The sequence below is a fragment of the Teleopsis dalmanni genome, chromosome X (assembly GCF_002237135.1).
Source record: "Teleopsis dalmanni isolate 2A chromosome X, ASM223713v2, whole genome shotgun sequence".
Taxonomy (NCBI): Eukaryota; Metazoa; Arthropoda; class Insecta; order Diptera; family Diopsidae; genus Teleopsis; species Teleopsis dalmanni.
In genome coordinates, this window is record NC_051848.1 from 42,827,391 (window position 1) to 42,850,444 (window position 23,054).

At 31.1% G+C, this 23,054-nt stretch overlaps 3 non-coding genes across 3 annotated transcripts; 2 read left to right on the forward strand and 1 right to left on the reverse strand.

Moving 5' to 3' along the window:
• Positions 1-4,307: 4,307 nt before the first annotated feature.
• Positions 4,308-4,380, forward strand: Trnam-cau. Its single transcript has one exon. It is a non-coding gene; the product is annotated as a tRNA-Met (tRNA).
• A 3,845-nt stretch (positions 4,381-8,225) lies between these two features.
• Trnam-cau lies at positions 8,226-8,298 on the forward strand. The gene has a single exon. It is a non-coding gene; the product is annotated as a tRNA-Met (tRNA).
• A 7,477-nt stretch (positions 8,299-15,775) lies between these two features.
• Trnam-cau lies at positions 15,776-15,848 on the reverse strand. Its single transcript has one exon. It is a non-coding gene; the product is annotated as a tRNA-Met (tRNA).
• Between the last annotated feature and the right edge of the window lie 7,206 nt (positions 15,849-23,054).

Below are 23,054 nucleotides of genomic sequence, written 5' to 3' on the forward strand. Positions count from 1 at the left end.
TTTTGGGATACGCAAGCACTTCATATATGTGCTTCGCTCTAGTCGATATGTGTACAAAATGCGTAGGTCCACATAATGGATGACAAGCAGAAAAAGGCACACAACCTATAGAGCCACATGCACGCATTTGGGTTAAAATATGATGGCCTCAAAAAATAAAATAAATAGAATAAACAAAAAAAAAATTTGAAAAAATAAAACAAAATAGAAAGAGAAAAATAAAACAGTGTATAGAAAATATTTATATAAACTCTTTTAATAACAAATTTTTATATAAAATTATATTATTATGATAAATGAGTTTGAGTTTATGCGAGTATAATGTGACATAATAATCCTTAGAGATGAGTTTAAACAAGTTAATTTTAATAAATTCTTTATGCTGACGACGTCAGTTTTATTATTCGCTATTATTTGATGGAGTAAGAAACTTTGAACTTTGAGCCCAAGGAAGGCAATGTTACTAAGATGTTTCCTCGTAAATGGAGTTCTTTAGAATTTAATGTCAGTTCAATAGTTCGTCGCACACATTACCTCTGAGAAATTTATTCACTTTCAATACGTTTCTAGATTCATTTTAGTAATCTATTTTTCATAGTGGAATTATTAAATTTTAAATCAAACAAATCACTGAAATGTCTTTATCACTGTAACATATATGGTTATCCATTTTATGGTTCCTAAAGTGAACGAAAAAAACACACTTGTAAATGAGATTTTTATCCATCTTTCACATTCATAAGTAGTTTGCAAGTTACCATTAGTCAGATAATATATCATCACTGAAACCATATAAACCACTCTACATAAATACAACGAAAATCCTAAACGATAATAGGTAATGCAAATTAGCTTGCTTGCTCTAAAATTGAACGAAAGGTTCATATTGAGAAACCAGTAGAACTTGACTTGAAACGAAATAGGAGCAATTTATTTTCATTGGTGCGCAAACCTCTAGCCATTGGATTGGCATCTTATATTATCTATACAGAGCATCGCCCAAGGTTAAAAACAAAGGATCAACGAAGGAAGTTCCTCAAAGGTGTTGCCAAACAGATATGAATGGCTTCAAATCGTAGTGCAAACAAAAAAATGATGAGTAAAACTGATGAGCGCAGTAGAAATGATACTTGGACGACGTATTTTGCTGACACCGAATCAGGAAGTAATGCTAAAGTCCCTTATGACAAAGTGGAGCCATCACAATTGTTGGTAGCTGTCATTTTTTGCCAAAGTCTGTGTTGGTTTGAGTGAAATCTTTTTGCGATGAGTACATTGTTTCCAATGCAATATGTGATTTATGCTAAGAAAATAGACAAAAAAACCATTATATCAGCGAACTTCCTTTTTTTATATAAAGCTTTTAATTTTTCTAATAATAACTTGTCTTCAAAAAATGTTTTTTCTTTCATTACTTTGTACAAACTATATGTAGACGTCTTAACTGAGAGTGAAATCAATTTAGATTCATGTCTTAGAAAGTTGTGTAGATATTTTTCTAAAATTTTAAAAATATTATTTAAAGCACTACATCTAAAATTTCAGGCCGCTGCGATAAAGGGAAAATTTGATAGGACTCGAGTTCAAATCCTGGTACACGCAGTCTCAAAAAGTTTTTTACGAATAATTAAATACAAGAATTATTTCCAAGACCACTGATGATGGGTATTTGGCAATACTCAAAACAGCTGTATGGTCAGCCAAAAATTCAATTAATTAAAATAATATAAAATAAATTTTTGTTGTTGTAGTTCACTACTGTTCGAGAAACCTCATTATAAACAAATCTATAAATATTATTAATTTATTTTGAGGACACAGTAAAAAATTTCTTATGTCTTAATTTTGAGTAATTCAATTTCAGTAATAATATTTACAAAATCAAATAAAATATAGATAGATTTATGGTGATATATGTTACATCAATGCGCTACTGGCATGTAAATTTACATGCTTAATAATAATAGATAATATATACTTTCACAACAAATCTTTGTTAAAAATAAAAAAACTAAATAAAGTTACTGAATTATATTAAGTAAACAAAGTTTTGTACTAAACTTTATTGGTACTTCTAAACGAATCTCGTGCAATTATTTCCTTTTTGCCATTCCAATGGGAAAAAGCAACAAAAACAAAATTCTATCTGAGAAATTCAATAATAATAGCACGCCATAATCCATTAACTTTGATTTCATATTAGTTTTTGCAGTGTTATTTCGGGTAGTTAACGTTTGAGTTGGATAAAGAGTAAGATATTTTACACAAACTTTCCTAATGATTATTGGTGCCTAGCACGCCTGCTGAGCATGAGTTTTATGTAAAAAGTTTGTAATTTGCACTTTCGACAACTTTGGATTCAGCTTCAGCTTCAGCTTCAGCTTCCTTCGAAAAGGCAAAAGTTGCAAAACTAAAAATTATGCACTTTTCGCATGCTCAGATTCCTCATTCATTGTGAAACACCCACTTTTGATATTTGCGCATTAATGTAAATTTATAAATTCATAAATGAATTTAAAATGATTCCACAGCAAGTGAAGTTCCTTACATATCCTCACCTCTTGTCCATCGAGCAAGGCTGGAGGATCATAAGCACACACTACAAGCACTCTTTGAATTATTGCATACACGCACATTTGCAGTCGGTGCGGTGCGCTTTGCTTCAGCTCAGTCATGACTCATGAGCCACGCATCACGATGCAATACAATGCAATGCAATGCAAAATAAAGCTTTGCATAAATTTAGGCGCAAAAGTTAAAGTAAAATTACAGCAAAGAGTTAAGAGCTTCAGAATGGTAAACGAAGGTTCGGAATGCGTTGGATTGTTCTTGAAGTGCAAAGTAGATTGCCGGTTAAGTATGCATAATTAGCCTCAAATGAAATATTCTTACAATACAATAAAGCGGAAGAGTAAAGAATTCTCACATAAAAGCACCAATTTACTTGTTCCCTTTTTAAATTTAATCAGATAATTACAATTATTAAGCTAAGTAATTACCCCCTCACACAAATGGATGTTGGAAATGGAAAAAAAATCCTTAGTGCTTGTGAAGTTGAGAAATTAACTGAATATGGCCTGAGAATACAGCAAACTCAATTCAGAATGAAACATAAAATACAGCAAGAAATTTTAGTGAGTCAATGAAGCTATTCTCTTTAACAAGAGAACTTAAATAAATTGTTATTTATTCAAAACATCATTCCAAAAAATTTACACTATGATTACTTTTTACATTGAACAATTCTAATTATAAAAACACTTCAATTTTATTCAAATAAAGCATATAAATTACTATCAATATGTATACGTATACTTACAATTAAACGATTAAATAATATAACTCAATTCGAAACAAATCGAATAAATAATTTTCGTATTGACTTTTCTAGAACCTCCATAATCCCAATACTTCGGGTATTGGTATATGTCGCAAATCAATTATTTAAAGTGAAAGAATTGATTTTGAAAAAAAAGATATTGACCAAGGAAATTGCTTTGTATGTTCTTCATCGATTTTGATGACAAAGAGATGTTTATAAAACTTTGCACAATATGGTATATGAGCTCTTCGAAGAAGATGTGCATCCAGCGGAAGCGAGGGGTTACAAATGCAGCGTTCGGCTGAAACGCGGCGACGGTTTGTTTTGGCCAAATAAGTAATAAGTAAGGTACTTTTCTGTAAGATGAGGTGCAGAAACTTTTCTATGTTAAGATTGGTCGATTCTTACAGAAAACGCACAGCTTTAAGTGCAGACTAATACTACAGGACTTATCCATACACATCACAACTTAGAAGAACATGTTAGAACAATATTAGAACATGTGAAAATAAGATTGAGGTCGGATATATAGATACATAATATTGACAACCCTGTATTTGTATCAGAAAAACTTTTTACACATCACAACTTAGAATAACTTGTTAGAACAATATTAGAACATGCGAACATATAATTGAGTGCGGATATATAGGTACTTAATATTGACAACCCTGTCTTTGTATCAGAAAAACTTTTTACACATCACAACTTAGAAGAACTTGTTAGAACAATATTTGAACATGCGAAAATATAATTGAGGTCGGATATATAATATTGACATAATATTGACAACCCTGTATTTGTATCAGAAAAACTTTTTACACATCACAACTTAGAAGAACATGTTAGAACAATATTAGAACATGCGAACATATAATTGAGTGCGGATATATAGGTACATAATATTGACAACCCTGTATTTGTATTAGAAAAACTTTTGTTATCAAATTAATTTATATAAAAGAAGAGCCTATTCTGTTTCATAGCCTCGATGGCGCAGTTGGCAGCGCACAAGTCTCATAATCTTGAGGTCGTGAGTTCGATCCTCACTCGGGGCAAATTCTTTTTTTACTTCAGTTACAAAGATTTTATTTCATCTTGATAACATCACCAAAATGATTAATTATTGAAGTTAACAGAACCTGAATTTTAAAATATTTTGCACAATAATTTATTTTATAGAAATAAAATAATTTTAAGATGTTTGGATGTTTTAGTGTCAATTCTAAGAATAGGTCCAATTAAGTTTCGGTGATGTTTATGGGAAAGCCATAAAAATTCTAAAAACGACATATAAGAGTCTGTTTTGAATTGCATTGTATTGGTTCACCAAATAAAGGCATATTTATTAAGCAATAGTAGATTACTCTATGTAGTTAAATTTACATGTACACAAAACAATATTTAATTACTAAACTAAGAAAACATTCAAAAAGTAACATCCGTGCTCAGTACTGATTATGCATCACTTCTCCGTGTAGTACTTCTTATTAGGTCTCCTACCAAATCAACCTATATTCGCGTATGCATCGTACAAACCATGCACCGCAAGGGGAAAATGTATGAATCGGAAGATGTTGTGAGGTATTAGGGCTTCAGAAATGTCGTGTATGTAGAAGCTGAACGGTCATAAAATAGATGTATCAAAAATTTCACACGTTACAATTATGTCATTCTCGCTCTAACTCATAACGAATACAAGCAAATTGAAAACCAGTGATTTTATATGAGACTTATTGACATGGTTACTAATAGCTTTGTATATGTATATTTAATAAATCAGACATATTTTAAATGATTGATTCATTAAATAGATTATGCAGATAGTTAAGGTTACATTAAAGCATTTGGATAATATATATGACGGCTACATCTTATATACCAATTAATATATAAATTCGCTGCGATGCAATAACCAAGTATATTGGATTTTAAGATACCAAGTAAAATTATGGCACTTCCAAAGGGCTTACCTCCGTTTGTTGCGAAATAGTAGATGAAAATAAATACTGAGACCTGAAATAAGTTGGTCATGATATTAACTGTAAGTAAATTGAAGCATAGGTACTTACGTATAAGTAAAGTTTTCTATTTAAAAATAAAAAAAATTAAAATCAATTATGCAGGTGAGTATTTTAAATTGAAAGTAAAGTTTATGTGGAATGATTGTGAGTGAGAGAGAGAGCTCATATATTGTGCAACCGTTAATAAACATCTCTTTCTTTATTCATGGTTAATAAATTAAGTGTATATAGTTTCTACAAATAGACAATTTCTGAATCCCTAATACCATGCAACATTCCTCTACTCACACATTTTCCCTTACGACGAATAGTTTGAATGATGCATACACATTTATGGATGGATCTCATAGGAGATCTTATAAGAGATGGTCTGTGTGCAAATTATATGGAATAGTAATCGTGTGTTCCTAACTCCATACCTCCATACGAAATCTTAGTAGATTCGTAAAAGTTCACTTTATTTGGAACTTATATGAGTGCAAGTACTTATTATGAGGCAAATATTAGTGTTGGGATATGAAACTCTGACAAGGAATATGAGGCAGGCATGTGCGTTTTGTTTTGTCTGCTGCGAGTCTTGTCTTGTCTTGTCTTTACCAAATAAACTGAACTGATAGAATATGTTTTGCATCATGAACTCATATAAAAAATCAAATATATACCTTTCTATGAGTAGTAAAGATATTAGTAGAAACTGAACATTATTAGTATCTCTCACTCCCAGTAACAGCGCTTATAGTTCTAAATTCTTTGTGTTGAAACCTTCATAGAAAAAGTCTCTGATTTGGTTCTGTTGATTCATAAAATCCAATACTTCGTGGGATAAAGAACTATAATTATACAATATATAAAAAGAAACTCTTTTCACAGCGAGGATTGAACTCAACTCTTCAAAGCTATAAGGCGTGAGCACTGATAACTATGGTACCGGGGTTATAAATCATTTTATTTATTTTTAAATGTTGGAATTAAAGGAGTCAGAAAATTCATTTAAGAAACTATAATGTGTCTGTGTCATCAGTTAATTTATTTAACCCGAATATACTTGCGCGTGACAAGTGCGATACTAGCGCGATATAAGCAGGGGAAAGGAACGATTCACGCGCGAAATGTTGGATACTACTAGGTATTCAGAAATTTCAAATTTATAGAAAGTAAATACGTTCTCCAATTTAAATATAAGAGAGAAAGAGATATGCATATGATTACAAAAAGCTTCAGTTGCTATGAGTACTTTCTTCTCTTTTCGATTCATTGAAAACGGACTTAAATTATAATTTTATACACACTCCTGAATAGTTTAAGTGAGAAGCTTGCACTAAAATTTAGGCATATAAAGTATCTTGAATAGACGTATATGTGAGATGTCATTACCAAATCATAAGCAAAAACTATATGAGAAATGAGAATATACTGGATCAAACACTATTTGCTGTTATTTACTATTCATACATAGGCAATTTATATTGAACTTGCCAAAGTTGAAGTTGTCATCATTTTGCTTAGATAGATTTGATCTTCTACTCTATTTTTTTTTTATTTTGGATTCTAAATTCACCACTTGAAGTTCTTGAGTAACTTCAGTCAATCAAATAAGTCATGCATATTCAGATGGCAATATCTTATACATACTGTCTCATTTTCTGTTTGTATCTTTATGTATGTAGATGATTAATTTTGATCGGCATTTGGACCAATATTGCCATTGTTTATTCTAAACATACATAAGTCAAATACATCTAATTGTTCATACTTATAAGAGGAAAGAACGAGGAACGAGACATAGTTATGTGTCGTGAGTTTATTGGTTGTGTGTTACCCCTATTAGTTAATTCAGAAATGGAAATGTGTGGAGAGAAACCTACTACTTGTATTGAATTTCTGAAAACCGAGTACTGTGTAGCATATCTCTCCAATACTTCTTCTTCTATGAGATGTTTTTGTTTTCTTTGAGAGTTTGTACGATGCATTCAATACTTAGACTGAGTACAAATATTATTGACAATTTATTTAGTTCTACTAATTAGATACTTTCAACAAATTCTCTGAAAGTTTTAGAACGATTCCTTTATTTGCTATTCACATAACATAAGAGCATGTGTTCATTATTAAGCGGAAAATAACATATTGCGATAAAAAAAAAAATGTTAGGAAGGTATAGGTTCCACCATACTATGTCCGAGTTTACATCTCTCTTTGACTAGTAATTAAGAATTTATAGTATGTCAAGTATGAAGTTGTTCAACAAATTAAATTGATTGAATAAATCTGCTTATGCTTAAAACAATCCGTTTAATATGAACATATTTCATATTTCAAAGGATGCAAATAAATTTATGGTAGTAACATAGCAATCACATGTGATAGTTGTATTCTCAAATAATAAGTTTCAAGTAACATACTCGTATCATATCGTCACGTATGAATAATGTTTTATAAGGGTTAATATTTTGTCAATATGGGAGATATCGGAAGTTATTACCAAATAGCCACTGCTCTATATTACGTCTGTTATAACATCCTTTTAGCGCATGTGAATCTTGAATTAAATATACTCAAATATAAGTGCATTTGAGTTAAGCCCAACATGTGTGTTCTATATAATTAATATATTCGTAATGGGTTACTTCCAATAGAATTGTCTCTGCTAGAACTGATGGTGCTTTTCTGTGAAATGAAGTGTTAAAATTAGTCAGTTTTTGTAGAAAACGCTAAGCCATCCCTACCGATATCGAATTAAAATATCAGAACATGCTGAATTCTAATTGAATGCGAATATATAAATATATGTGTATTATTTTAGACATCCCTGTATTTGCGTTGATAATCTTTTCTTACTAGATTAACTTATGTAAAAGAAAAACATCTTCCATTTCATAGCCTCGATGGCGCAGTTGGCAGCGCGCAAGTCTCATAATCTTGAGGTCGCGAGTTCGATCCTCGCTCGGGGCAATTTTTTTCTGCACTTCCATTACTACTTCTTTTTTATTTGTTATCTTTTATTTGAACGTTTGTTTAATTTAATTTTGGAACATATAGAATTTAATAAATATATTACTATGCTTATGTTCTAATTATACTGTAGATTAAAGCCACATTAAGAACCGAATAAAGCCTACCTTTTAAAAATTAATGAGAATTTCTGTGATTTTACTAAATTAAGGGAACGAATAAAATTAATAACTCATAACATTAATATGCAGTACATGCGTTACGCTGTACAGTATTTGTTGTTAAGTTTCCTACGAAACCAATCCATATTCATGTATATGTCATCTATGATACAAACCATCCATTGAAAGTGGTAAATATATGAATCGGAAGATGTTGTAAGGTATTCGGGCTTTAGAAACTTATTGTTTGTAGAAACCGAATGCACATTAAAAAAATATATCAAACTTTTCACAAGTCATAATTATTTCTTTCTCCCTCTAACTAATTACGAATACCAGCAGATTAAATGCCAATGACTGGCATATGAGACGTATTAGCATGGTAACTATCTGATTTACATAAGCGAGTGTAATAATTTAGTCTTACGATTATATGGATTAAATAGTTAATACAGAGGTTTAGAGCTATGTTGAACATTTCCAGAGAATATATGATGACTATATCTTACTCTAGTTTATAGTTAAATTCGCTGCGATGCATCCGCTTAATCGATTGGATTTTATGACCGCTACAACATTGCCAAGCTCAAGGGACATAACACGACTTGCTTAGGAACAGTGGATGAAAACAAATAATGGGAGCGTATATAAGTTTTTGCTCTTTTTGCTCTTCATGAAGATATATAAAGATTATTATATAAGTATGCGCAAAATTTTTTATTAGAAAATTTAAAAAAAAAACCAATTATGTTGGAGAATGTTTTGAAGTGAATTAAGCCTAAACGCAATGAGTGAGAGTGAGAAAGGTATATTGTTACATTTACAAGCAACTCTTTTTTGAGCATGGATTATTGAAGAAAATATATTCGGTTTCTACAAACGTTTAATTTCTGAAAGCCTAATACCTTGCTACATTCGTAAACTCATACAACTCTTACCATGCATGGATGGATGGATTGATTGTATGGTATGATTCGTCACGAATACGTACGTGTTGGACTCGCACGATATGTATAGACAGATACTAAGCACTTTGCGGAAAGTAATTAGTTTCTAGGCTGATTGTACTGCCATACTGAATCCCAGCAAATTCAAAAAAGTGTTTGTCATTTGGAATTTAAATGAGGGCAATTACTAATTATAACGTTGAGATATAAAATACTTACAAAGAGTATGCGCGTCTTGCTTTGTCTGTTTTAAATTTAAGCAAGTCTTGCTATCATTATATATTAAGAATTTAGTGACTGAGGGTTTCCAATAAAATAAACTGAGTGTAAATCCTCCAAAATAAAGTGGGTATTTCGTTCCTATGAGCGTGGAGCTTCTGTGTATTCTAGATTCTTTGCTAATATTAAACGCTTTATTTATGTGCAAATTAGATATATTCAATTAATTTAATATTCAATTATATTTAATACTGAATTTAAATAAACACACCCTACAATAAAATCAGACTCAATAACATTATAAAGTGGAGTGGAAATTCGGACCTAGCACGGAAAACTGCTAGGTCCTATTGCCAGTTTGATGACATGATCCTATTTATTTCAAAACGTCTGATGTTGCATTTAGAATATATAATTATAAAAAAATCAAGCAACAAATCAAATCTATGTAACCAAAACCCGTGCAAGTCTACCTTACTTAATGGCCTTAACAAAGTAATTCCTGGCCATCATAAACTCATGCATCCGTACTAATGCCAGTAAACATTTCATTAGTTACTGATGAATGAATTTCAATTCTACTAAGAGAGTACATTCAATATTATTTTAAGCTTATACTTGGAAAGTAACGCTCAAGTCTCGGAGGAAACTTGAATGAGAATAAGAAAGAGGGGCAAGTAAATAGTGCAGGATCAATCAGGTCTTACACGCGCGTCCAGCATACCGGACAGACTTCCAACACCTTGTTTTGAATAAAGCTTGTAATGATGACATTCTTAATTATGAAATATACTTAAATCAGTTTTTTTTTGTTATATTTAAACAATTAAGGTTTTAGTCCTAAACGAAGATAATCCTTATTGTTTTTTAATGAAAGCGCTCCATCAGTTTAGATTCATTGCGCCCCTTCTGCATTACAATCTCACATACATAAAATTGGCAGGAAGTTGAGCAGATATTAATACAGACTAAACAAGACACGTATGTCTAATTTCGTCAATATTTCATATCTTTGAACTAAGTTTCTTGCTTTACGTAGGTACACACATCCCGGCTAAGGCCAAAGAAAAACTTTGTGGAAAATTTGTGTAGCAGCACCCAGTTAGGACAGAAAAACTAGTGTATCAGTACTACTGTTTCGTAACTGATTTGAAAATGGAGAAATAAAGTAGTAGAAAGGTATTAGGGTCTCAAAAACGAAGTATTTGTAGAAACTAAATGCACATTTAAAAGTATATCAAAAGTTTCGCAAGTTACAATTATTTCCTTCTCGCTCTTACTTATGGTGAATACAAGCAAATTAAACACAAGTGATTTCATATGACTTATTGACATGGTAATATACTGTTTTGCATATGTATATGTAATAAATGAGGTCATTGTAATTGGGTCAAATAACTTATGCAGAGGCTCAAGTATATATGATGACTTTTACTTATACTACTTCATGGTTGAATTCGATCCAATGTAATAACTAAGCATTTGGGGTTTTATGATAATAATGATGACATGCCAACTACATGTCATCATTAAAAAGAAACTCTTTTCACTGCGAGGATTGAACTCAACTCTTCAAAGCTATAAGGCGTGAGCACTGATAACTATGGTACCGGGGTTATAAATCATTTTATTTATTTTTAAATGTTGGAATTAAAGGAGTCAGAAAATTCATTTAAGAAACTATAATGTGTCTGTGTCATCAGTTAATTTATTTAACCCGAATATACTTGCGCGTGACAAGTGCGATACTAGCGCGATATAAGCAGGGGAAAGGAACGATTTACGCGCGAAATGTTGGATAATACTAGGTATTCAGAAATTCCAAATTTATAGAAAGTAAATACGTTTTCCAATTTAAATATAAGAGAGAAAGAGATATGCATATGATTACAAAAAGTTTCAGTTACTATGAGTACTTTCTTCTCTTTTCGACTCATTGAAAACGGACTTAAATTATAATTTTATACACACTCCTGAATAGTTTAAGTGAGAAGCTTGCACTAAAATTTAGGCATATAAAGTATCTTGAATAGACGTATATGTGAGATGTCATTACCAAATCATAAGCAAAAACTATATGAGAAATGAGAATATACTGGATCAAACACTATTTGCTGTTATTTACTATTCAGACATAGGCAATTTATATTGAGCTTGCCAAAGTTGAAGTTGTCATCATTTTGCTAAGATAGATTTGATCTTCTACTCTATTTTTTTTTATTTTGGATTCTAAATTCACCACTTGAAGTTCTTGAGTAACTTCAGTCAATCAAATGTAGTTGGTATTGTACACACAAATAAGTCATGCATATTCAGATGGCAATATCTTATACATACTGCCTCATTTTCTGTTTGTATCTTTACATATGTAGATGATTAGTCTTGCGTCCTAAAAAATAAATAACAACATTTCGACTAATGTTGCTAATGTTTATTCAAAAGTCTTATAAGTCAAACGTGCTGACGTGGTTCGTAATTTATTCATTCTTATAGCAGAAAGAGCGAGAAAGATACACTTGTGTCGTCTGAAATCTTAATTTGTGGTACAGCTTTTTTTTCAGAAATAGAAATGTATTGAAAGTATTTTACTGTTTATTTTGAAATTTTGAAAGCTGAGAAGATCAAATCTATCAAAGCAAAATGATGACAACTTCAACTTTGGCAAGCTCAATATAAATTGCCTATGTATGAATAGTAAATAACAGCAAATAGTGTTTGATCCAGTATATTCTCATTTCTCATATAGTTTTTGCTTATGATTTGGTAATGACATCTCACATATACGTCTATTCAAGATACTTTATATGGCTAAATTTTAGTGCAAGCTTCTCACTTAAACTATTCAGGAGTGTGTATAAAATTATAATTTAAGTCCGTTTTCAATGAGTCGAAAAGAGAAGAAAGTACTCATAGTAACTGAAACTTTTTGTAATCATATGCATATCTCTTTCTCTCTTATATTTAAATTGGAAAACGTATTTACTTTCTATAAATTTGGAATTTCTGAATACCTAGTATTATCCAACATTTCGCGCGTAAATCGTTCCTTTCCCCTGCTTATATCGCGCTAGTATCGCACTTGTCACGCGCAAGTATATTCGGGTTAAATAAATTAACTGATGACACAGACACATTATAGTTTCTTAAATGAATTTTCTGACTCCTTTAATTCCAACATTTAAAAATAAATAAAATGATTTATAACCCCGGTACCATAGTTATCAGTGCTCACGCCTTATAGCTTTGAAGAGTTGAGTTCAATCCTCGCAGTGAAAAGAGTTTCTTTTTAATGATGACATGTAGTTGGCATGTCATCATTATTATCATAAAACCCCAAATGCTTAGTTATTACATTGGATCGAATTCAACCATGAAGTAGTATAAGTAAAAGTCATCATATATACTTGAGCCTCTGCATAAGTTATTTGACCCAATTACAATGACCTCATTTATTACATATACATATGCAAAACAGTATATTACCATGTCAATAAGTCATATGAAATCACTTGTGTTTAATTTGCTTGTATTCACCATAAGTAAGAGCGAGAAGGAAATAATTGTAACTTGCGAAACTTTTGATATACTTTTAAATGTGCATTTAGTTTCTACAAATACTTCGTTTTTGAGACCCTAATACCTTTCTACTACTTTATTTCTCCATTTTCAAATCAGTTACGAAACAGTAGTACTGATACACTAGTTTTTCTGTCCTAACTGGGTGCTGCTACACAAATTTTCCACAAAGTTTTTCTTTGGCCTTAGCCGGGATGTGTGTACCTACGTAAAGCAAGAAACTTAGTTCAAAGATATGAAATATTGACGAAATTAGACATACGTGTCTTGTTTAGTCTGTATTAATATCTGCTCAACTTCCTGCCAATTTTATGTATGTGAGATTGTAATGCAGAAGGGGCGCAATGAATCTAAACTGATGGAGCGCTTTCATTAAAAAACAATAAGGATTATCTTCGTTTAGGACTAAAACCTTAATTGTTTAAATATAACAAAAAAAAACTGATTTAAGTATATTTCATAATTAAGAATGTCATCATTACAAGCTTTATTCAAAACAAGGTGTTGGAAGTCTGTCCGGTATGCTGGACGCGCGTGTAAGACCTGATTGATCCTGCACTATTTACTTGCCCCTCTTTCTTATTCTCATTCAAGTTTCCTCCGAGACTTGAGCGTTACTTTCCAAGTATAAGCTTAAAATAATATTGAATGTACTCTCTTAGTAGAATTGAAATTCATTCATCAGTAACTAATGAAATGTTTACTGGCATTAGTACGGATGCATGAGTTTATGATGGCCAGGAATTACTTTGTTAAGGCCATTAAGTAAGGTAGACTTGCACGGGTTTTGGTTACATAGATTTGATTTGTTGCTTGATTTTTTTATAATTATATATTCTAAATGCAACATCAGACGTTTTGAAATAAATAGGATCATGTCATCAAACTGGCAATAGGACCTAGCAGTTTTCCGTGCTAGGTCCGAATTTCCACTCCACTTTATAATGTTATTGAGTCTGATTTTATTGTAGGGTGTGTTTATTTAAATTCAGTATTAAATATAATTGAATATTAAATTAATTGAATATATCTAATTTGCACATAAATAAAGCGTTTAATATTAGCAAAGAATCTAGAATATGTACACAGAAGCTCCACGCTCATAGGAACGAAATACCCACTTTATTTTGGAGGATTTACACTCAGTTTATTTTATTGGAAACCCTCAGTCACTAAATTCTTAATATATAATGATAGCAAGACTTGCTTAAATTTAAAACAGACAAAGCAAGACGCGCATACTCTTTGTAAGTATTTTATATCTCAACGTTATAATTAGTAATTGCCCTCATTTAAATTCCAAATGACAAACACTTTTTTGAATTTGCTGGGATTCAGTATGGCAGTACAATCAGCCTAGAAACTAATTACTTTCCGCAAAGTGCTTAGTATCTGTCTATACATATCGTGCGAGTCCAACACGTACGTATTCGTGACGAATCATACCATACAATCAATCCATCCATCCATGCATGGTAAGAGTTGTATGAGTTTACGAATGTAGCAAGGTATTAGGCTTTCAGAAATTAAACGTTTGTAGAAACCGAATATATTTTCTTCAATAATCCATGCTCAAAAAAGAGTTGCTTGTAAATGTAACAATATACCTTTCTCACTCTAACTCATTGCGTTTAGGCTTAATTCACTTCAAAACATTCTCCAACATAATTGGTTTTTTTTTTAAATTTTCTAATAAAAAATTTTGCGCATACTTATATAATAATCTTTATATATCTTCATGAAGAGCAAAAAGAGCAAAAACTTATATACGCTCCCATTATTTGTTTTCATCCACTGTTCCTAAGCAAGCCGTGTTATGTCCCTTGAGCTTGGCAATGTTGTAGCGGTCATAAAATCCAATCGATTAAGCGGATGCATCGCAGCGAATTTAACTATAAACTAGAGTAAGATATAGTCATCATATATTCTCTGGAAATGTTCAACATAGCTCTAAACCTCTGTATTAACTATTTAATCCATATAATCGTAAGACTAAATTATTACACTCGCTTATGTAAATCAGATAGTTACCATGCTAATACGTCTCATATGCCAGTCATTGGCATTTAATCTGCTGGTATTCGTAATTAGTTAGAGGGAGAAAGAAATAATTATGACTTGTGAAAAGTTTGATATATTTTTTTAATGTGCATTCGGTTTCTACAAACAATAAGTTTCTAAAGCCCGAATACCTTACAACATCTTCCGATTCATATATTTACCACTTTCAATGGATGGTTTGTATCATAGATGACATATACATGAATATGGATTGGTTTCGTAGGAAACTTAACAACAAATACTGTACAGCGTAACGCATGTACTGCATATTAATGTTATGAGTTATTAATTTTATTCGTTCCCTTAATTTAGTAAAATCACAGAAATTCTCATTAATTTTTAAAAGGTAGGCTTTATTCGGTTCTTAATGTGGCTTTAATCTACAGTATAATTAGAACATAAGCATAGTAATATATTTATTAAATTCTATATGTTCCAAAATTAAATTAAACAAACGTTCAAATAAAAGATAACAAATAAAAAAGAAGTAGTAATGGAAGTGCAGAAAAAAATTGCCCCGAGCGAGGATCGAACTCGCGACCTCAAGATTATGAGACTTGCGCGCTGCCAACTGCGCCATCGAGGCTATGAAATGGAAGATGTTTTTCTTTTACATAAGTTAATCTAGTAAGAAAAGATTATCAACGCAAATACAGGGATGTCTAAAATAATACACATATATTTATATATTCGCATTCAATTAGAATTCAGCATGTTCTGATATTTTAATTCGATATCGGTAGGGATGACTTAGCGTTTTCTACAAAAACTGACTAATTTTAACACTTCATTTCACAGAAAAGCACCATCAGTTCTAGCAGAGACAATTCTATTGGAAGTAACCCATTACGAATATATTAATTATATAGAACACACATGTTGGGCTTAACTCAAATGCACTTATATTTGAGTATATTTAATTCAAGATTCACATGCGCTAAAAGGATGTTATAACAGACGTAATATAGAGCAGTGGCTATTTGGTAATAACTTCCGATATCTCCCATATTGACAAAATATTAACCCTTATAAAACATTATTCATACGTGACGATATGATACGAGTATGTTACTTGAAACTTATTATTTGAGAATACAACTATCACATGTGATTGCTATGTTACTACCATAAATTTATTTGCATCCTTTGAAATATGAAATATGTTCATATTAAACGGATTGTTTTAAGCATAAGCAGATTTATTCAATCAATTTAATTTGTTGAACAACTTCATACTTGACATACTATAAATTCTTAATTACTAGTCAAAGAGAGATGTAAACTCGGACATAGTATGGTGGAACCTATACCTTCCTAACATTTTTTTTTTTATCGCAATATGTTATTTTCCGCTTAATAATGAACACATGCTCTTATGTTATGTGAACAGTAAATAAAGGAATCGTTCTAAAACTTTAAAAGAATTTGTTGAAAGTATCTAATTAGTAGAACTGAATAATTTGTCAATAATATTTGTACTCAGTCTAAGCATTGAATGCATCGTACAAACTCTCAAAGAAAACAAAAACATCTCATAGAAGAAGAAGTATTGGAGAGATATGCTACACAGTACTCGGTTTTCAGAAATTCAATACAAGTAGTAGGTTTCTCTCCATGCATTTCCATTTCTGAATTAACTAATAGGGGTAACACACAACCAATAAACTCACGACACATAACTATGTCTCGTTCCTCGTTCTTTCCTCTTATAAGTATGAACAATTAGATGTATTTGACTTATGTATGTTTAGAATAAACAATGGCAATATTGGTCCAAATGCCGATCAAAATTAATCATCTACATACATAAAGATACAAACAGAAAATGAGACAGTATGTATAAGATATTGCCATCTGAATATGCATGACTTATTTGATTGACTGAAGTTACTCAAGAACATCAACTGGTGAATTTAGAATCCAAAATAAAAAAAAATAGAGTAGAAGATCAAATCTATCTAAGCAAAATGATGACAACTTCAACTTTGGCAAGCTCAATATAAATTGCCTATGTATGAATAGTAAATAACAGCAAATAGTGTTTGATCCAGTATATTCTCATTTCTCATACGGTTTTTGCTTATGATTTGGTAATGACGTCTATTCAAGATACTTTATATGCCTAAATTTTAATGCAAGCTTCTCACTTAAACTATTCAGGAATGTGTATAAAATTATAATTTAAGTCCGTTTTCAATGAATCGAAAAGAGAAGAAAGTACTCATAGAAACTGAAGCTTTTTGTAATCATATGCATATCTCTTTCTCTCTTATATTTAAATTGGAGAACGTATTTACTTTCTATAAATTTTGAATTTCTGAATACCTAGTATTATCCAATATTTCGCGCCTAAATCGTTCCTTTCCCCTGCTTATATCGCACTAGTATCGCACTTGTCACGCGCAAGTATATTCGGACTAAATAAATTAACTGATGACACAGACACATTATAGATTCTTAAATGAATTTTCTGACTTCTTTAATTCCAACAGTTAAAAATAAATAAGATGATTTATAACCCCGGTACCATAGTTATCAGTGCTCACGCCTTATAGCTTTAAAGAGTTGAGTTCAATCCTCGCTGTGAAAAGAGTTTCTTTTTATATATTGTATAATTATAGTTCTTTAACCCACGAAGTATTGAACTTTATGAACCAATAGAACCAAATCAGAGACTTTTTTTATGAAGGTTTCAACACAAAGAATTTAGAACTATAAGCGAGTGACAGACGCTAACATTAATTTTCATGAGTTTCACAGATATTATCTATGTTCAGTTTCTGCTAATTAATATTTCTTTGTTGCTTGGAGAAAAAGTATATATTCGATTGCTTCAATGTGTGTATGCTATATTCAATCAGTTTAGTTTGCAACCTTTTTTAAATTTACAGAGGTTTACTATGAAAGTTCATAGTGAGAAGAATAGAGTAGAAGATCAATACAGACGAATATTTGTGTATGTATCGTATAAACCATCCATGGTTAGATAAAATGTATGAATGGAAAGAAATGTTTTTAAGTATTGGAGTTTCAAGAATATTGTGTTTGCAAGAACTGAATATGCTCCATCCATTAACTCATACATATGGAGTTAATTCTCATTCATTGCAAATAAACTCAACTTTCAATTTATAACACTCTTCTACATAATTGTTTTTATTATTTTTGTTTTTATATATATGGTAATATTACAAATATACTAATATACTTATGCTAAAGTATACTTATAGTTAGTATCATGTGGAAATATAAGACATGACTAACGTAAAGAATAGCAATGCCCTTTGGAAGTGCCATAATTGCTGCTGTCATCTTAAAATCTAAAATTATTGGCGATTACATTACAGCGAGTTGAACCATAAGATATAGCCATGCTCGTATAAGATATAGCCATCATACATATTCTTCATATGTTTCAATAGAACTCTGATCCTCTACTTAAGACACATAACTCATATGAGCACATGATTTATTTATAACACATACATATGCGAAGAAGTTATTTACGATTTTCATAAGGCATACATAAAGTCTTTAATTGTGTCCTTAAATGACCTTCAATTTGCAATGAGTTTGAGATAGCAAGAAGAGCTTCTAACTTCTGAAAGGTTTGATATACACCATTCATATATATTCTGTTACAATGGACGGATGGTTTGCATGATGCATACATGGTTTTCGTACGAGTTCTGCATAGTTTCTCGGTTACGAATAAGTATTGTGACATAGTAGTCTCGTTCTCTTAACAGAGTACTCTCACACAAATTTCGAGTGAAATCTTCGATTATGGTATATCACTATTTCATATTTTTGAGAATATTCGCGGTTAGCAACTTACTAATTTTATCGAAACTTTGAAATCCGGGTAATTTGCAGCGAATTCGCTCTCATACTTCTACTCTAGTTAGATGTTTTTGTTTTTTTGAGAGTTTGTATGATGCATTCATTAGCTAGCAATTCTTGGAGTGAGTACAAATATCATGGAATCGTAATTTAGTTCCAATAACTTTGTACCTTTGTGCAAATTCTTTGAAAGTTTGAAAACGATTACTTTAATTGGCATATGTTCGTTATTAGGAAGGAATTATTGTAATGGACTGTAATTAAATGAAAAATTAGGGAGCCATAGGTTTTGCCATTTTAGCTCTGAATTTCGATATATCTTTTCGTAGTACTTAAGTCACAATTTAAAATTTGGAGTTGCTTGGTAAATTAAATTTATTGAATATATCTGTTTAATATATAAATAATCCATTTAATATAAGCATATTAAAATGGAAATACATAAATAAATATAAGCAGAGTCCATGCATGGAATATATCTCTGATAATCATGGGTTTAATTTTTATCAAATTTATTTACAACACTTTCAATTATCATGGCTTAGTCACATATCGTCTCATAGTCCATCGTTTTGTGAAAACCGTTATTATTTCAGTTATTTTCACCAAATTCATGTGGAAAAAAGTTAAGTTCTGGATTCGAATGTAAGCGATATCGCTCTTGACATTGTTACTGAAAAAAAAACATACAAGCAGTTCCTCTTTGCCTGTCACAAAAAGTGGCAATGCATCAATAAATTCCTGTGAGTAACTGGAACAGAGTTTGTTAGGAAAAGTACCGTCAAAGAGGCACTGAGTCTCACTAGGTAATAAGCGAATTCGATTCTCGTTACATTTGGAACAGGGACAAGTTAATTAGCGTGCTCCAATTTCATCACATTCGTCGGACATGAAACTCAACTTAGGGTTATTTTTTAATAGCTAACAGGGAATATCGTGCATGTTCAACGATACATTCATATGACTCGGTATCCAAAGTATACTATATCAACCAAAAAGTTGATATTTCGATGACCTTTGGAATTGATTTTATTTTAATTAAGTGTATGTGAAACTGCTGCATTGCTTGAATATTTAGAAATACCTATTTAGAGGTTTCCTTGCCTAGCTATTTACTTTTTCTCGTTAGAGAATATTCTATTCCATTCATTTATCATCTTCTTTTAAGCTTTTAATACCTTCTGCAGAAGGTATCGTCTCAGATTGCAAGTATTTCTCTGTGCATTTTAAATTTTTGGTAATTTTAGATTATCTCCGGAGGATTATGCAAAAGAATTTTTTCTATTAATTTTGAATTTTTCGCATCGGTTAAGTTTTACTGCAAACACGGAGGACAACATCGCATGTTGCGGTAATATTTTTTGCCTATGTTTTTCCCTAGTTTCCGGGTTTATTGCAATTGCAGAGATTTTTTGTTCGTTGTTCGAAATACTTTTTCTGACAGTTTTACCTTTTTTAAATATTTTTTTGCTTCAAATTTTGTAATATTTCTGTTTATTTTCAGTTCAGTTCACAGTATCTATTTTATTATCATTTTTACTTCAAAAGTTTTTGGTGTTAAAAAAGTTTCGCATTGTAGCTGTTAAAGATATGTTTATTTTTTACCAATTTTCTTCTTCTTCGGTTTAGATAGTTTGTGTTATTTATATCAGGTATAAAGTTTACTGAAAAAATGTTTTCAAAATTCATCGCAGTTGTTATAAGTGTTTATCATAAGTTGCATTTACATCAAATAACTGGGTTAGGTAGTTTACTCTAAAGTTAGCTACTGCAAACAATCTGTTTAAATTATTCAATTATTAATAGTTAAGTATTCTGTCAAACTAATGTCAAACTAATACTGTCAAACTAATACTCTTAAATGATTGATAAGAGTATCTAGATCTCCATTGGAATTTCAAAAGAAATTTCTGCCGGTATCAATAAAAAAATGTGTGCAAAACATAACTACCACTTTGGTTTGGTGCGAGGCAACCTACAAACCTCTGCTAATTTTTGGATCACAGCACCAGGTGATGAATACGCCACTCTACACCAAATGACAAACAAACCTGAAATCATTCATCCCGCATAAGTTTGGGTATTAACCACAGCCACTACAAGTTCAAGCTCAACTGGTCAGCACAGCCGAAACTGCGGGCCACTGACCTTCATAGTACCAGATTCACACCACTGGTCAAGTGTCGTAGGGTGGGGCAACACCTACTACCATGTATACTTTTTGCACAAGTGTCGGGATTTTAGTAGCATTTTACGACTGGAACGCCTTACCTCGAGAATATTATAACCACTTCACCGCAAGGGGCTGATAAGAGTATGTAGGTAAATGAGATGGGAGAAAATCACACTTCTTTAAATCGTTAGAAAACCTTTTTGATTCCATATTATTCGCGATTTCGGCGAACAGAATTGGTAGAACGCATTGGTGAACGTAGGTATTAGCTTGCTTCTATGTGAAAGGTGTAATAAAATATCTTAGTATGAAAGGAATTGAGATTTATTTTGTAAAATTTAATTTTTGGAATAAATGTTTTTGTTTTTTAATGAATTATATTATATCTCTACTAACAAGTTTATTATTAATTATTAGATATGGACTGAGAGATAAAAAATAGTGCGCCTTTAAGAAAAATGAAAGTAACTATGTTGCTACATAAATAATAATACTTTCGTAGTATCTCGGTCGCGCTGCATATATGGCTCGATGTCTTCCAAGTGGAGATTCACGTCATCGAAGATACGGTTTATAAGTCAAAAAATTACTAATATTTTACCTTACCATTTAAAATCAATATTATGAAGACCTTACTGCATTATATAGCATAGGCTCAATAAGAAAATGTTCTCTCTGACTTTATATAATAACTCTAGAAATAATAAAATAAAATTATAATACGATTCATATCACATGGACACTAATTAATAAAATTTCTAAGATTCCATGACTTATGTCCACTCTACGTGCTAAATGAAAGAAGAATAAGTGTTTAGTACATGGACTAACTGCCATTTTATTTGCAAATAAAACTAACCCTATACGTCCATAAATTCATTTATTTTCTTCATTTTAAAGGATGACAGTTGTGCTAGAAAAGGAATCCTATTTTTGGTTTCTTTTAAACTCTTTAATGATGATCAATTTCAGCTTCTGAAGATGTTAGTTGAAAACTTGTTAAATCTTCATTATAATCGTTGGGTTGTTATGAATGATAACGAATCGATAAATAATATCCCCCGCTGCACTGATCCCAACAGCGCAAAAGCGACGACAATTTCATATGCGCAGAATGGCCATTTTCGTTGAAGAAATGTTTGAATGTATTTTGTGCGTTTGAGTAGCACTTTTTCTATAAGATGTTATCAACTATAAATTTATATGAAATTAAATTTGTGTAGTTGAAAGACAGTACAGTTATGCATTAATACTACACTACAGAATACCGCATTTTAATAACAGATTGAGTTAGTTCTGAATGAGATATATATTTCAGCTATTTCACTAATTTAAAAACTTTGTTAAGAAAATGATATTGTAGCACTGCTTGAAATCTTTTTTTTTTTTTTTGGAATACTATTCAGGATATTACTTATTCAGTCAACAAATTAAAAAAAGGTATTTATAATATTTAAGAACGGCTCGCATGCAATACTAGGTGCTATAGAGAAGATTACTATTTTCTGAACAATTCTATTTACATTCGAATTAAGTTTTGTTGATGAAGTAGAATAAGAATCTCTTTGATTATTTAGAAAAGTCGTGGGAATAGCATTGAATAAAGACAAATGTAGCAATAAATGTGAAAAACTTATTTCTGTTGTGAAAATGTTAGTAGTATAGTGGTGGCCGAACGAGTCGTCATTGAATCTAAAGTAGTAAATTTTATATCTAGGAATAATTATACAGATTATTATCGGTATAAAATTTTTTTAAAACTTAACTTAATAATTT